The sequence below is a fragment of the Lissotriton helveticus genome, chromosome 5_1 (genome assembly GCF_964261635.1).
Source record: "Lissotriton helveticus chromosome 5_1, aLisHel1.1, whole genome shotgun sequence".
In the NCBI taxonomy this organism is placed as follows: Eukaryota; Metazoa; Chordata; class Amphibia; order Caudata; family Salamandridae; genus Lissotriton; species Lissotriton helveticus.
In genome coordinates, this window is record NC_136065.1 from 1,249,325,454 (window position 1) to 1,249,340,076 (window position 14,623).

A 14,623-nucleotide genomic window follows, 5' to 3' on the forward strand; every position below is an offset into this window, starting at 1 on the left:
TGGAATTGGTTTATCAATGTTCGCTTTGACTAATGTTTGGCTGGTGGATGGCAGGGTGCTTGAGCTTTTAAAACAATCAGATTGGATGAAACAGAAGTAGGTTTTATCCAATCTAATTGCCTACCTATGATCAATAAGAAATTTCCCCATCATTTAATTAAATGTGATCAACTCCTTAGCTGCGCTAGTGCGGAACGTTCTAGTGAGCGGGCGGGGCCACGTTGGCCAACGGACGTGCGCAGCACTACAAAGGTAGTGCACGCGACAGCCGTTGACCGACGGCAGCAGCTATGAGGTTAAATACAAGATAGTCGATGACATTGTCTGCAGACACACTTGTCTTACTGGACTGACCGAGGTAGAGCAAGGATGCAGGCACGTGCATACAAGCAGCCAGAGATTTCTGACCAGGCAAAAATCTATTCCACAATCATGTGACTTCCATCCTGCAATCAAGAGGGCTGCATTGAGTAGACTTGTATTGCAAATCTTCCACTTTAGAAATGTTCCTGGGCCTGTAAATCTTATCATTGATATCAGGTACAATTCAGTCTTGCAAGAAAATCCTACCTTTTCCTAGCAGCAGGTGTGAAAGCATGAGACCTGAGTATATTAGTAAGCGGGACAGTATAGGAACAAGAAGCTCTTGGTCTGTACATCTCGCAGCATACACTGCTGCATTAGCAACAAAAAAATGATTTTTCATATTTCTTCTAATAATTATTTTACATCAGTTATATTTGATTTTACATTGTCTATATTTAGTGCTCCTCAATATTTTCCTATTAAAGTTAATTGCCACATTAAAAAACAAACTATCAAGAAACTGTGAGGAAATGAATCACGATGTCGTGGCAAATGCAGTAATACAAATATAACTGCAATGTATTTAAACATTTTGATGTAGTGATTCCCAATGATCCTGCTGCACTGTCACAGCCAATTTTATGAGGAAAGTAATGCAGAATCGGTAATCCGCCTCTACAAGCTGGCCATAAGGTGGCTACTGGTCTCTGGTTTTGGTCTTTTCATCTACAGATCATATTTTCCAGTGGTGTGTCTCTAATTAGTTCAATGGGAGTACAACATGGATACAACACCCAGCATGCACCAGGCTATCACACAAAGTCTAGCACAGGAAAGGTGTTTTAATGACTTCAAGGGAGAGGGTCGCCCTCAGTGGCAATGAAAGCTTAAAACTACTGTAACATTTCTTCCCTTTCACTGAGTATCTTTGAAGTGGGGGTCTACAACTCAAATGTACACGCGCCTACCTGGCCATTTTCAAAGTACTTCTTTCCGAGCATAAACATTTGTAACTTCGTGGGACATAATTCTAGAGGTGTCATGTATGTAACAGACTCAAATCCTATGACAAAATGTATTTATCTCAAATTGGATTTTTAGAAACGTTTTTCAAAAACTACTATGGTGAAGTAACGAAACGTCAAACATTCTCCAGATGGTACTGTTTGGTGGTTGCTCCTGGCTGTAAACAGTATTGTGGGGTGTTAGCATGTTTGTGTTGAAAACTCAAGGAGACACGATCTTTCGTTCCTTCAGAAGAAAGAAAGGTAGCCCGTACTGTAGCAGGATGAGTGCAGTGCAGTGTGAAAATAGATTCCGAGAGTACCCACGTTATCGGTACAGACTCTACAAAGCAGGAAAAACCAAGGCCATACCCTGTCTTGCATGTATCGAATTATTTGAAGTGAGCTGGCTAGAGACACAGCACAGTCATATGTCGTCTCCAGGAAGACTTACAGACACCATGTTAAAATGATATAATATGTTACATAAAACATGGCATGAAAGGAAGTACGTTTTATGAGAGTTTCTGATACCAATTCTTTTGGAATTTGTGAGTGATAGTGGAACATATACCATTACATCGCATGCGATTACAACGCAGTCATTACAACGACCGCGTTGTTACATCACAGTACCATTACAACACAAGTCGTTACAACGACTTGCTCTAGATGGCGCACTGGATTTAGGAATATTATAATTTACTATTCCAACTCCAGTGTGTGCGCAACAGTAGGGAAGGTGTTGGAATAGTAAATTATACTTTTCCTTAGTTTAAAGCGTTATCTAGAGCAAATTGTTGTGCATCTAACACACCAATCCAGGGACAGGATTTCTCCACGACCTCAAATCACCATGAGGTGGAGGATGTCCCTAGGCAAAGAACTTGTGAATTGACGTAGGATGGATCTAGGAAAGTATGAATCGATCTCCAAATAAGAGGTACTGGCGGGTCAGAAAAGTCAGTCTTTGTTTGTCATGCGGGCATCCTGGAGCTCCAGTAAGTGGGATGAGGCACAATGAGAGTATTAGTTCAGCAGAAATCAAAAGCCAGGTTTTCAATAGATTTCTTAGCAAATAATATTGTCAATGCTACATAAAGTAACAGGAAAATCATTCCAAAGTTTTGCGACAAAGAGCATGAAGGAAGCCAACCTTTCCTCACGCCCTTAATGTAAGGATTCGGTAACAGTTGTGCATATGACCATCTCAAATAACTGATGAGACAATTATGTTTTACACTTTCAGTCAGATAGCCAGGACCTATACTATGGATGTTCAAGCTCTCTGGGAGCCACTATAGGGAACTGAGATGTGATGTGATATGTTGATGAAGTGGGATCTTCAAAACCAGTCTGGCTGTGGCTTTTATCCCCAGTTGAAGCCACCAAACCAAACACAGAGGAAGACCAAGATAAAGTGAGTGAGCATAATCCAGGTTTATGTAACTAGAGCATAGACAACTGTCTTGATTCTGAGACAAGAAAAATGGCCAAACATTTTTTAAAAAAAGAGCATAAAAAAAAAAGATGCCTGTAGTGGACTATATGGGGTGGAGGGATTACTCAGCTTCAAATTTGGCACCTTGATTTCTCACTATGCTAATGGGGTATGGGGGCGCTCCCACTTCATTAGGCCACCAAACAGGTGACCAGATGGCTTGAGGGACACCAAAGATCAAAAGTTTTTTTTTTTCTGAGAATATTTTTAGACAGCTGTTCTTCATCCATTGAGGAAGCTGAGGTAGGCATAGTCTAAAGGCTTCCTGACAAATGGCAGGATTTTTATCAATGGGGAACATCATCTGTGCATTGTAAGCAAACAAAGCCACCCTAAGACCATAGGGCTTAATAGTTATAGCTAAAGGGGCCATATAGACATTAATAACATTGGTCTACAAGTAGAGCCCTGTGGCACTCCATAGTTTAGCTCTTTAGAGTTCGACTGAAACAAAGAGATCCTGATTGATTGGTTTCTGTCAAAAATGAAATATTTTATCCAGCTGATGGCCAGACAATCGACCCCCACACCTGCAAGTTGTGTATGGAAGATAGAGTGTGACACAGGTGCGGCTTGTGTCACAGAAAGAAGGCTGAGCAGGGGAGTGGGGGTGGAAAGGGGGACTTACGGAGAGCAATTTAAAAACTAAAAATAAAAACTTACCTGCTGCCCTCCATGGAGTCGTGCTCCTCTGCTCTCATCCTCTTCTGAAGGTTAAAGGCACAGGCTCCCAGCCTGCTCTGCGGCCAATCCTGAAGTTGCTCTCGCGTGAGACCAGCTTCAGATTGGCCTGAGCGCTCTCAATTTGCACTCCAGGACAGACTGTGAGTCTGTGCCTTTTATCTCCAATCCAGCAGCGTTGCTGGGTTGGAGAAAACTTTCACTTTGCATGATGGTTTGGCCCGCCTGTGCCAGCCAGCCAAACCATCCTGTGCAGTGAAGGGAGTGCACATACCATTCCCCTCAGTGCCTGTCGTCACTGTGGTCCCGCCACCAAGACTGTCAAAGGAAAATAAAACAGTAATAGTATGGGTTTACATTTTATTACCCTTTCTTTCTCATGATTTGAAGGGTGCTGGTGGGGGGTGACGCTCCTTCGCCATATCGGAGGAGCCGCCCCTGACACTATGTTGAATGCTGTGGTGTGTCCAACAGCACTAGAGCAGCAGAGTGACCTTGATTCAAGCTGAACGTGCGAAATTGGGTAACTTGATGCAGTGTTGATTCCCGAATGTAATTTGGATGAAAACAGGAAAGGGTGACATGCAGAAGCCTGTGCTGTTCTAGATAGTCAGACAGCTAACAGTTGACTAACCTTTCAATCATCTTTAAAGCTGCTGGTAGCAAAGATATTGGATGATAATTTGATAGGATTTTAGGATCCATCAATGGTTTTTTGGCAGTGGTAACTTATAGCCATGCTTCCTGCAGTCAGAAACAGTCATGGTCTCCAGTGATTAAGCAAACCGTTGGTCAAGCCTCAGATTGATGATCTACAGTGCCTTCTTAGGCCTTCTTGGGAGGCCAGGGCCTGACGGGAAGCTGAACATGCACTTAATCAATGCTTGGGGTGAGTCTGCCAGTGATACACATACAGGGCATTAGGAGAGATAGCTGGCTCTGTAGTGGGCAAAGTATCGATATTTCCTGGAGGAATTAAAGAAAATATCGATACATTTTCTCTAATTTACCATAAAATAACTCAGACAAGTATTCACAGAAGTTTAAGAAAGGAGTAATGCAGGGGCTTAACTGAGAGGAATTACGTGAGACGTAACAATTTTGAGAATTTCCTTAGGGCCACTAGGGGTCTCGTTAAAGTTCTACGTATAAAGGTCTGTCGGTGTCCTCCTGATGAATTTATAATACTTTTTAATGCTTCCTTGAAGTTTTATGTGAAAGGTGGTCATTCCTTCTCGGTATTGTTCCCAGTGTTTTTCACTTGCTTCTTTCTTCCTGCAGGGCCTATAATGTAAACCATGGGACCTGAAGCTTTTACTTTAGCGGGGCTAAGTAATTAAGAGCTGATAGGAGCTAATTATTGAAACAGTTGGCATTATCTTCAAAAGAGCATTCCAGAGAGGGAGGGAGGGTGTGGTTAACATTTTAATAAATGACTGTTCACAAATCTTGCTCCAAGCCCGAGACAGCTTAATGTTCAAGTAGGTGGCTGGGAAGCAGCCTTTCCAAGGTTGGAGAGTGAGAATAATACCCAGCCTCTGATAGGAATCTAAGAAAAGGCTGTTATGCCTCACTGTTTTGTTTTCCCAGGACCACATTCCTTAGCAAGCTATTAAGCAAGATTGGGTTTAGACTCCAAAAGTAGTGATTTTTTGGCTCTGTCCTGCCAGGCCGAGGGAGGTTAAGGACATTTAGATCTTCCTGTAAGATGGCAACATTCATCATAAAGCTCATTCATGCCCAAGCCCCACAGCAATTTAAAATGTGTAAGTTGCATATATATTTAAATAGTAATTTATAAAGCAGTGTGGGTTGTTGGGTTTAGGTATAAGGTGATAATCTAATTTAATTATAATTAACTTATTTTTAATAATAATATTTTCTAAATGTGAATTCAATATCTAATTAGTTATTAATTATGTAAATTGCTTCATTGTTTATTTTAAATGTAATTCTTTTACCGTTAATTTGTTATTTGAAAGTACATTTTATATTTTATAGTTTAATTGATAATTTATATTTTGGTAGTACGTTTTGGGATTTGTAGGGCAACGGTGTGAAAAATTGATTTTCCTTAATATGATATGGGTTTTTAATATTTAATTGATAATTATATGTGTTCAGTTTTTAATTATTTATTGTTTAAATTATTTGTTTCATTGGAATTATTTATTATTTTATTGATAGGTTTATTAAGCAATACATTTGTCAAATGTGTGTTAGGTTTATAATACTATTATTTTTAATTTGATTTCTTTTTTAAGTAATATTTAAATGTTATTATTGTTTTTAAAATTAATTTATTATGTGTTGTCTTTTTCCGTAGTAGGAAGGGAAGTACATTTAATTTCAATTAATTTAAAATATTTATTTGAATTTACTTTGTGTTATTACAATTTTCATTTTTTAAATCAATATACTATATATTAATTTGAATATGTTTAATAATTTTCTGTAGAATAGTATTTAAATACTTTTTTTTAAATGATTATGAATTAGGATGGTATAAGTGTCCCATATGAAGACCAACACTTTCCCTACTGTAGATTAGACTGGATTGGGAGAATTAAATCTAACTCCTCTGAAGTCCAATACCTTCCCTACTGTTGCTTAGATTGGGCTGAGGAAGTCGAACCTTTACCTACTGTTGCTTGGATTGGAGTGACAAGAGTAAACCTAACCCTTTCAAAGTCCAATGCTTTCTCTACTGTTGCTTAAGCTAGAGTTGGAATAGTAAACATATTCCTCCAAAGTGCAAAACTTTCTCTACTGTTGCTGTAAATGGGGTGGAAATGGATGGGGGAAATCACAATTGAACTCAACCCGGTCACTCAGTGTGCTCATGCAACATCAACGGCCTCACCCCAAAACTTCAATCTCCAGATGTGATAAAGTTTTTAAAAAATCATGAGGTTATACTATTGCAGGAAACATGGTCTTTGGTCAGCTCCCAATAGAAGCATACTTGGAATACAGAACACCTCCTCAGAGGCTGCATAAGTCTGGCCGACCCAGCGGCAGTTTCTCAATCTACATTTCAGCCAAGTTAAATGTTAATATAGCACAATTGACATTTAAAGAAGATTGGATTCCCGGCGTAAGAATCGACAACAGACCGAACAACTGATCCTGATCAATATCTACATCTCACCAAGCATCAGGGAGAAACAAACGAAGTTTAATCACCTAATCCAGGTATTGTGTAATCTACAAAGTAACTATAAAAGACCAGCAAGCCTAGTATCCAGCTATTACAACACAAACCTTTTACAAGAACTTCCGAAAGAGTACGACGCACCGTGGCCAAACATTCTGGAACAAATAAAACCCACTGGCAATCAATACAGCAAACTAGGCGAATATATGGTGCTACAACTCAGTGCTCTGGGCTACACAATTTTAAATGGTCGCTTCCCTAAGGATAATCCTCCCAACTGGACAAGATCAAATGGTCACACCCATTCTTTTCTAGACTATACCATCTTAAACAAGGAAATCCTTCCTTTCATCGAGAATTACACCATAGCTGTTCGGGGAGACAGTGATCATCGCCCCCAAGTAACCACCTTGTAATTTCACATAGCACATCATGCCGTGACAAGCCTGACTTCAGGAGGTAACTATGCTGAAAATCTCAAAAGGTTGAAATGGTCTGATCCAATTATACCAGCAATAATGAGCCAATGTAGAGTCCAGTGAGATTCAATGAGCATTGCTGCATCCCCGCCCACTAGATCATGGGAACTCTTCTCCTGGGAACTGCTTAAAAAATTCCCACGTACTACGCGAAAAACCAAAAAAGGAAATCAGGCAATAATAACAGCTGAAATCAGGAAATTAAAATCAATAGATAACAGTGCACTAAGACAAGCACGCAGACCCCAGGGGAAGATCATAATCTCAACAAATGTAAGCAAGCCTAAAAAGCCCTTCAACGTGCAATATTCATTGAGAAAAAGAAATGCTCCGAGCAGTTCTGGCAAAAATTGATATGCGCAAGTAATAAGCATAACCCAAAAACCCTTTGGTCACTTGTTAATTCCAAAACACACAAAGAAGGAGGACAAAGTAGTGCTAACATCTCTGAAGCTGAATGGGTACCTATCTAACAACTCATTTTGAGGAACCATTGGCCAAACCACTAGCTACAGCTCTACAACCCAATGTATGTCAATCATTAGGCATAATGGATGTATGGACACTAGGAAACCATGCTGAATTAAACACGAGGACTCCATCGACAACTGATACGAAATCCTTGCTTCAGCTCACAGATATGTCACAAAGTGTACCAACAACATTGGGAATTATTATGGAAAAAAACACTCTAATTATAATCGAGGTCCGCTCAGATGAAGCTCCAGGGCCAAATTGTCTACCCCAGTCTCTGTTTAAACAGGATACAGAATTCTGGGCCAATCAATTAGCACCTCTTTTTTCCTATTGCCAGATCAACTCGGTATTGCCAGAATTGTGGCAAGGTGCCATTATACATCCAATTTATAAAGGCGGTAAGAGGTCAGACCCAAAAAATCATAGAATGATCACCCTACTGGATGTGGAATCCAAATACTATGCTAAACTGCTTCTTCAAGACCTGGCATCCTGGGCCGCAAAAAAACATCTTATACCCTTCAACCAGACAGAATTTGTGCAAAAATCACGCACCATAACAAATTTGCTTGCAATTTCTGTCCTGTTGGATAAAGTGGCCGCCTCAGGAACGTTAATGCATGGCTGTTTCGTTGACTTTAAGGATGCTTTTGACCGCGTACTTTGAAGCCGGTTATGCCTCAAACTGCGGAAATGGGGGATTCCACCAATGCTATTGGAAGCCATAATCGCGCTACACTCTAACACATGGATCCGTATAAAACTAGGGGATGGATAATACATCTCAAGGAAAATACTAACAACCCGCGGAGTAAAACATGGGTGTGTGCTGGCGCCCCTTCTTTTCAATCTTTTAATTTCCGATTTGTCAGAGTCACTTGACGAAGTTAACTCTCATCCTTCAAACCTCGCCGGGACAAGAGTTAGTAATCTACTGTATGCGGACGATCTGGTCCTGCTTAGTCACACCAGGGTTGGCTTGCAGAGACTACTTGATCGGTTGTCTCTAAATACCATTGAAAACGAGCTGGAACTGAATTTAACAAAGACAAGGGTAATCACCTTTAGGCAAAGGAAATATCAAGGTGAAGGTCGGCAATACAATGGTAAAAATGTTGACAGAGCTCTTTCTTACAAGTACCTGGGGGTCCATTTGGATAGAAGGAGATAATTCTCTAAACATAGAGACGAGGTAGAAGCTGAAGCCCTGACAATCCATGTGGTTTTTAAGACTCTTGCAAGGCAACTGTCTGGTCCTTGTCTGACCCCCCATGTACACCTGTCATGAAGGCAAACATCATCGATTTCCTCACCTATAGCCAGGAGATCATGCAAGGGAAAGACAACAGCCACGTGAACAAGAATAACAAGAACATTCAAACAGGTGCTGAGCCTACCAAAAACTTCAACTCCCGCTCAAATAAGTCTTGAGTTTGGTCTTCAAGACCATCAAGCAGAAGGACGTGGAGCATATATTAGGCTGTGCAATAAGTTGCGTACCTCCAGAGAAAGAAGCCTGGAGGCCCTCTTATAGGCAGAAATCTCAGCTGGTCAACTTGGCAGTTCATACCGCCGCTATCTGCAAGACTCTCTAAAACTCCTCGATATAGAAGAAATCTGGACCTCTAATCCATCGCAGCAGGCACTGAAAATTCATATAAAAAGAAACGTCTGCCTCTGGTCGTTTCATTCGGATAGAGCCCAACTGGTACAACATAAGCACGCCTGCACAATTATATCAGGATTTAAGCCTGGGATTATGGCACCCCATCTGTCATGTACCTACTCAGTGCTGTGGAAAAAAAGATTTTTGGCCCTCAGAATGGGTGAATGGCCATTCCTGTATCATTTGCCAAGGAGGCCCTGTGCAAATTCCAACGTAATGTGCAGGCGGTGCGGGAGTAGCATGGAAACAATCGAGCACGTGGTATGTCTATGTACTGCAGTCCATGACGATCTAAAGATCTTGTTAAAGAGCGAATGCAACAAACTCGGCATTCGCACATGCTGGCAAGCTATCCTTGCATCAATGAACCCGGATAATCCACAGCTTAATATCCGGTTCACCAAGTTCGTCACAGGAACAGCAAGAAGATTTATAAACAATGAGAGCCAACAAGTAATCAATGGTTAATTATTAATGGACGGATTAAGCCCTACGTTGTTCTGTTGATTTGCACATTCCTCGGCACCATTCAAGAGCAGTTGACTACGGCCTCCTGCATATGGACTATCTTGCTTTCCTGTGTATCCTTGGAACTTTCAAATTATTGTATGCAGGGATGTTATCATATAAATGGAACTGCATCATCAGGAACTTTACCACAAACATATAAAATTGGATTACCAGCTTTATTAATTATTGCCTTTTAAATAACTAATGTCTGCCCTGTGACCCTAGCAGATGATAAAACTAGAATGGATAACTATGGTTCTTAACTGTTTCTTAATTACTTCTTTAAAAAAAAAAATGTTTTTTAAAAAGGTAGTACTGTTTAGATGAGTTAATACTTTATTCTTATGACTAAATATAGGTTTCCAGGATTTTAAATTAATTATTGATGAACTTTATATTTTTACTTGTTGTGATGGTACAAACGGACTAAAAGGACATATTCGGGTGGATCCTTAAAAAAAAAATTCTCCAAGAAACAACATAATTAAAAACAGAGGATCTAGATAACACCCGTACTTTGTACCATGTGTAAATATCCTAATAACCATTTTGATATATGCTTTTTTAATAGCGATGTATGTTCACCATTGTAGTGATTTGTATTAATCAAACAATAAAGTATTTTCACGAGTTCTATCTACTGTTGTTAATTTTTTCTTGTTTTCATGTTTTACTATTTTTTATTTTTATATAATTTTATTTTGAAAAACGTCCTTCTTATGAAAAATTATTTATATGTTAAATGTATTAATGTGTCATATTTGTTTATATATGCTTTTAAATAGCATGTTTTTGATTGCTGTTAATATTATGTATGCATTTTTGAATTGTTAAAATATTGGCTTACATTTTAAATATATATATGTATAAATTGTATTTACTTAGTTTAAAACATGAATTAAAACTATTTGTATATGTTAATTCTAATATTTAAATACAATTAGATAAATTGTCGATTGCACATATATTTAATTTTGTGTTATGTTTAATATTTTAAGTTTTATACATGTAAAAAATGTTTCATTATTGTTATTGTTTATATCTATTTAAGCATTGTTTGGACTACTATGCATCAGAGCAGCATAGACTAATTGTAAATACACACTAGGCTCTGCCCGAGTAACAGCTCTCTATCCATTTAGGGTCACAAACGTATATACCTCTTTAAAAACATTATAATTGTCCTTCAAGTCATAAGTGCAGCACTCAAGTCTGTCAGAAGGAAAGACTGCAAGCCTGCGAGCAGTGCTTGTGTCCATGCAATGAATTCCGACCACATGCAGGTTAAACAAACACAAACAGTTAACAGCAAGAGCGGTACAATGAGAGCCAGAAAGATGTAAGTGAGCCAGGAATTAGATTACCAGAAGAGCCCTAGAGCCAAGGGATGGACATGGAGCTAGGAGAGTAAGCAGGAGAGAGGCAAGAAAGGACAAAAAGAACCGTAGAGAGCAATAGAAAACAGGAGTATTAGGGGTGAATGGAGCCAGAAAACACAAAGGCAGAAGCAGAACATGACAGCGGTGGAGACAGGAAGGAGTTCAGTGAAAGAGATAAGAAGTCAATGGTGAGGAACATCCACCATCCCAACAATGGGCAAAGATAGGGAGAGAGGGACCTATGTGGAATTTGGTACCAGAAGGCCGCTCATGTTTGCTGATCCTTGGGCCAAGCGAGACAAGGAGGATGGATCCATGGTGAGCCACCTTAGATTGGAGACTCCGTGATTCTGCCCACTGCACCAGTAGGTGGCTAGGCTGGTACCCACCTACACACAGTCCCTCTCCTCATGCTCTGATGACAATGTAGCATGGCGAGGAATGGCCTGCGGTTCACAGGGACCTATAACTATATCACACAAGAGTGTGAAACGGAAATATAAAAGTGCAAGTACTCACAGTGCCAGTGTACCTATGTCCTACTGAATAGTGTTGGTGCTCTCCCATTAAAAGTATGGAAGTTCTGCCAAGAAGTGCAGATACACTCCCTTTCAAATAAAAGAAGTGCATGTCCTCAGTCCCTGACAGGACAGGTCCAGTTATAGTACTGCGAGAGTGGCTCACCCAGGAGTTTCCGGGTTTTGCCAAGGTACATTCCAAGACACCCTGAGATAGAAGCAGTCTACAGAGGTGTGTCACACACACGGAACAGAGGGAGAGGGGGTGTAGAAACAGTCAGAAGTGAGACACAATGGGATGTGCAGCGCTCTAGAGTCACCATTCACCAAAAGAAACCGAGGTGCACGGATGGGCTCCCAAACCCTAGAGGAAAACATGAGAACCAAGAAGGAGAAAGAGAATAAGAGCCGCAGATGGAGGGGAGACAAAGAACGAAGTGAACAGCATGGACTATATAAATGTAACTCTGGGAGGAAGGCGGCAAATTAACAGAGAGCAAAAGAGGGGGAAGGAGCTACAGAGGGGAGAAAAGAGAGGAAAGAGGAACAAGAGCCGGAGTAAGTGTAACAGTTGGTGGCAGAGACTGTGATTTTAGAAATGGGGAAATGGGAGCGAGCGCAGCAGAGGGAGGAAACACCCAGGAAACCATGCACAGAGTGACGAAAAAGCGCATGATCGCAGGTGAAAGAGTGAAAGATGGAAGCCAGAAACATGAAAGACAATAACGAATGAGAGCAGCTGAGGGCAAGTGCGTCGAAACACACGAGGACAGACACGAATGACAGCAAAAGAAGGGAAACAGACACAGGAAATAGACAGCGGGGAAGAAGAAAGGTTAAAACAAAACCTGGAAAATTGGAGATATACGAATGAGAGTACGAGAGGAAAATAAGAGCACTCTAAGGAGTGAAGAAGAACAGAGAGAGGAGGAATTAAAGAGGCTGGGGAAGAAATATGAACGTGAAATCAAAGGGAGAACGAAGAGTAAGAGCTTCAGGAGGTAGAAAGGAGCAGGGAACCTGAAGGGGTGAAAGGATAGAAGGGGCAGACGGACGAAGGGAGCCAGGGTATAAGAAGCAGACCACGGAAGGAGAGCTGTCGGGGGGAACTGAAGGGTACTGCATGCTGTGAGAGGTACCTCTCGGGAGCTCTCTGCGCTCAGTCCTGATGCTGCTGCCCGGGTCCCTCTGAATTCACAGCAAGTGATCCGGCTGCCTGCCTGCATTAGGCTCGCGGGTGGGTTTAACTGCTGGAGTCCCTCTCAGCGCCGCGGCTCCTGCACCCCAGGATCTTTGCACGGTCTGCCTCTCCCGGCTCCATCCACTGGATGTCGGCTCAGCCTCCCGGAGCAGAGAGGTGCGCGCTGCTCATTGGCTCCCAGGCACTGGTCCTCGCCCACGTCATCCCTCCCCCTCCCAGCCTCTTCTAGCCCAAAACGTGCTCGTTTCTGTGTGCTCAGCTTCTGCTCTCTCGGCTTCCCACAGCAGCGCCCTGCTCGTGTCTCCGTCCAGTTCTCTTTACCTGCCTCCGTTCACACACACAAAAAGATAACTTCAGTGATGGCATCCTGCTAAATTTGTGCAGGTGGTGGGCACTAGGCCGGCATAATGTTTGTGGATGGGAGCTTTGACACAGAGCAAAAAAGACAAAGACGTTAATAAGAAAAATAAAAAGAAGCAGGAGAAAGAACGGAAGGAGAAAGCAGGGATGAAAAGAACCCCCAGGCGCGAGATAAAGAAAGAGGAAGTGTATGGTGGCGAAGGAATGAGAATGGGGTGGGCTCCTACGAATGTCTTAGGATTGCTGGGTGGACAGAGCTCTAGCAGCAGCGAGAGGCCTGCTTTCTGCAGGCAGGAATGATACCACTTGTACCCTTAATTATGCATGTGGGTAACCCCTAAAGCCTCCTCTGAGTAATCTTGAAGATAAGGGAGCCCCAGGAGGCTATTACAGCGAGAGAAATCAGAATCCTTCAATTATTTATTACAAGCAAAACAAAATGAAGGCATGCATATTTTAAAAGCTAACCAAACAGTACAGTACAGAAAGAGTTCAGCGTGTTTTTCTCCCGCCTCATGACCACGAGATAATATATTATGTATATGGGAATATATAGACGGTTCCCATAATGAGCTTTACAAATGTGAAACAAGGAATTGCTTTCAAACAGTGAGAGAAAACTGCGACGCATTAGCTTGGCTTGGCTATGAGTTCAGAGAAGTCTGGGCGGTACCATCACTTCTGTTGGATCCCGATTGGTAAGTTAGGGAATCATGACGCAGGTGAGCACCCCCACCTTCGATCTGCTTGAATCAGCCCAGCAGTGAAGAGAGACCCTGCTCATGCTGTTTGGATACTACTACAAATTCTTCTGATACCAAAAAACTCGGAGCCTCTTCACTATGCATCCTCTGACCATAATGCCAAGTGAGATGTTAACAGGAGAAGGTTATATTTGTCTATGCTCACAAGGGGAGGCATACTTTAAGGAATTAGAACATCCTAGTGCCATGCCGTTCCACCGGAAAGTACAAAATATATATTCCACCTTCACTCCTACCCAGTCTGAAACTGCTAACTATTTGGGCGCAGAACTCAAGCCACACTGGAACTATTCTCCCCGTAGACCTCGCATCACTAGATTCCATCATGCACCGGGTAAAGTCAGGCTCCCCCCCTAGACCCAGCTTCTCCCCGTACCCTGCTACCAGTCATAGAAAACATTTTACCAACTGCTCTCGACCTGCTGAACGCCTCCATCTCCGCTGGAGGGGTCCCCCCGTCATGCAAATGTGCCATGGTAAAGGCCCTCTTAAAAAGACAAATCTAGACCAGAACAACCTGAGCAACTATCGCCCAATCTCTCTACTTCCCTGGCTGAGTAAGATCTTGGAAAAAATATGAACTTAGTGTTGGTAGAGTTTCTAGAAACCAACAACCTACT

The 14,623-nt window shown here is 41.6% G+C and overlaps 1 protein-coding gene across 1 annotated transcript in view; it reads right to left on the reverse strand.

Moving 5' to 3' along the window:
* The window catches only part of CHST15 (carbohydrate sulfotransferase 15), a 360,039-nt gene extending 347,071 nt beyond the window's left edge, over nt 1–12,968 (reverse strand). The window contains exon 1 of the mRNA XM_078644020.1: nt 12,818–12,968. The gene's annotated coding sequence lies outside the window, so the exon portion shown is untranslated. The remainder of the gene's footprint in view (nt 1–12,817) is intronic.
* Nucleotides 12,969–14,623: the final 1,655 nt, after the last annotated feature.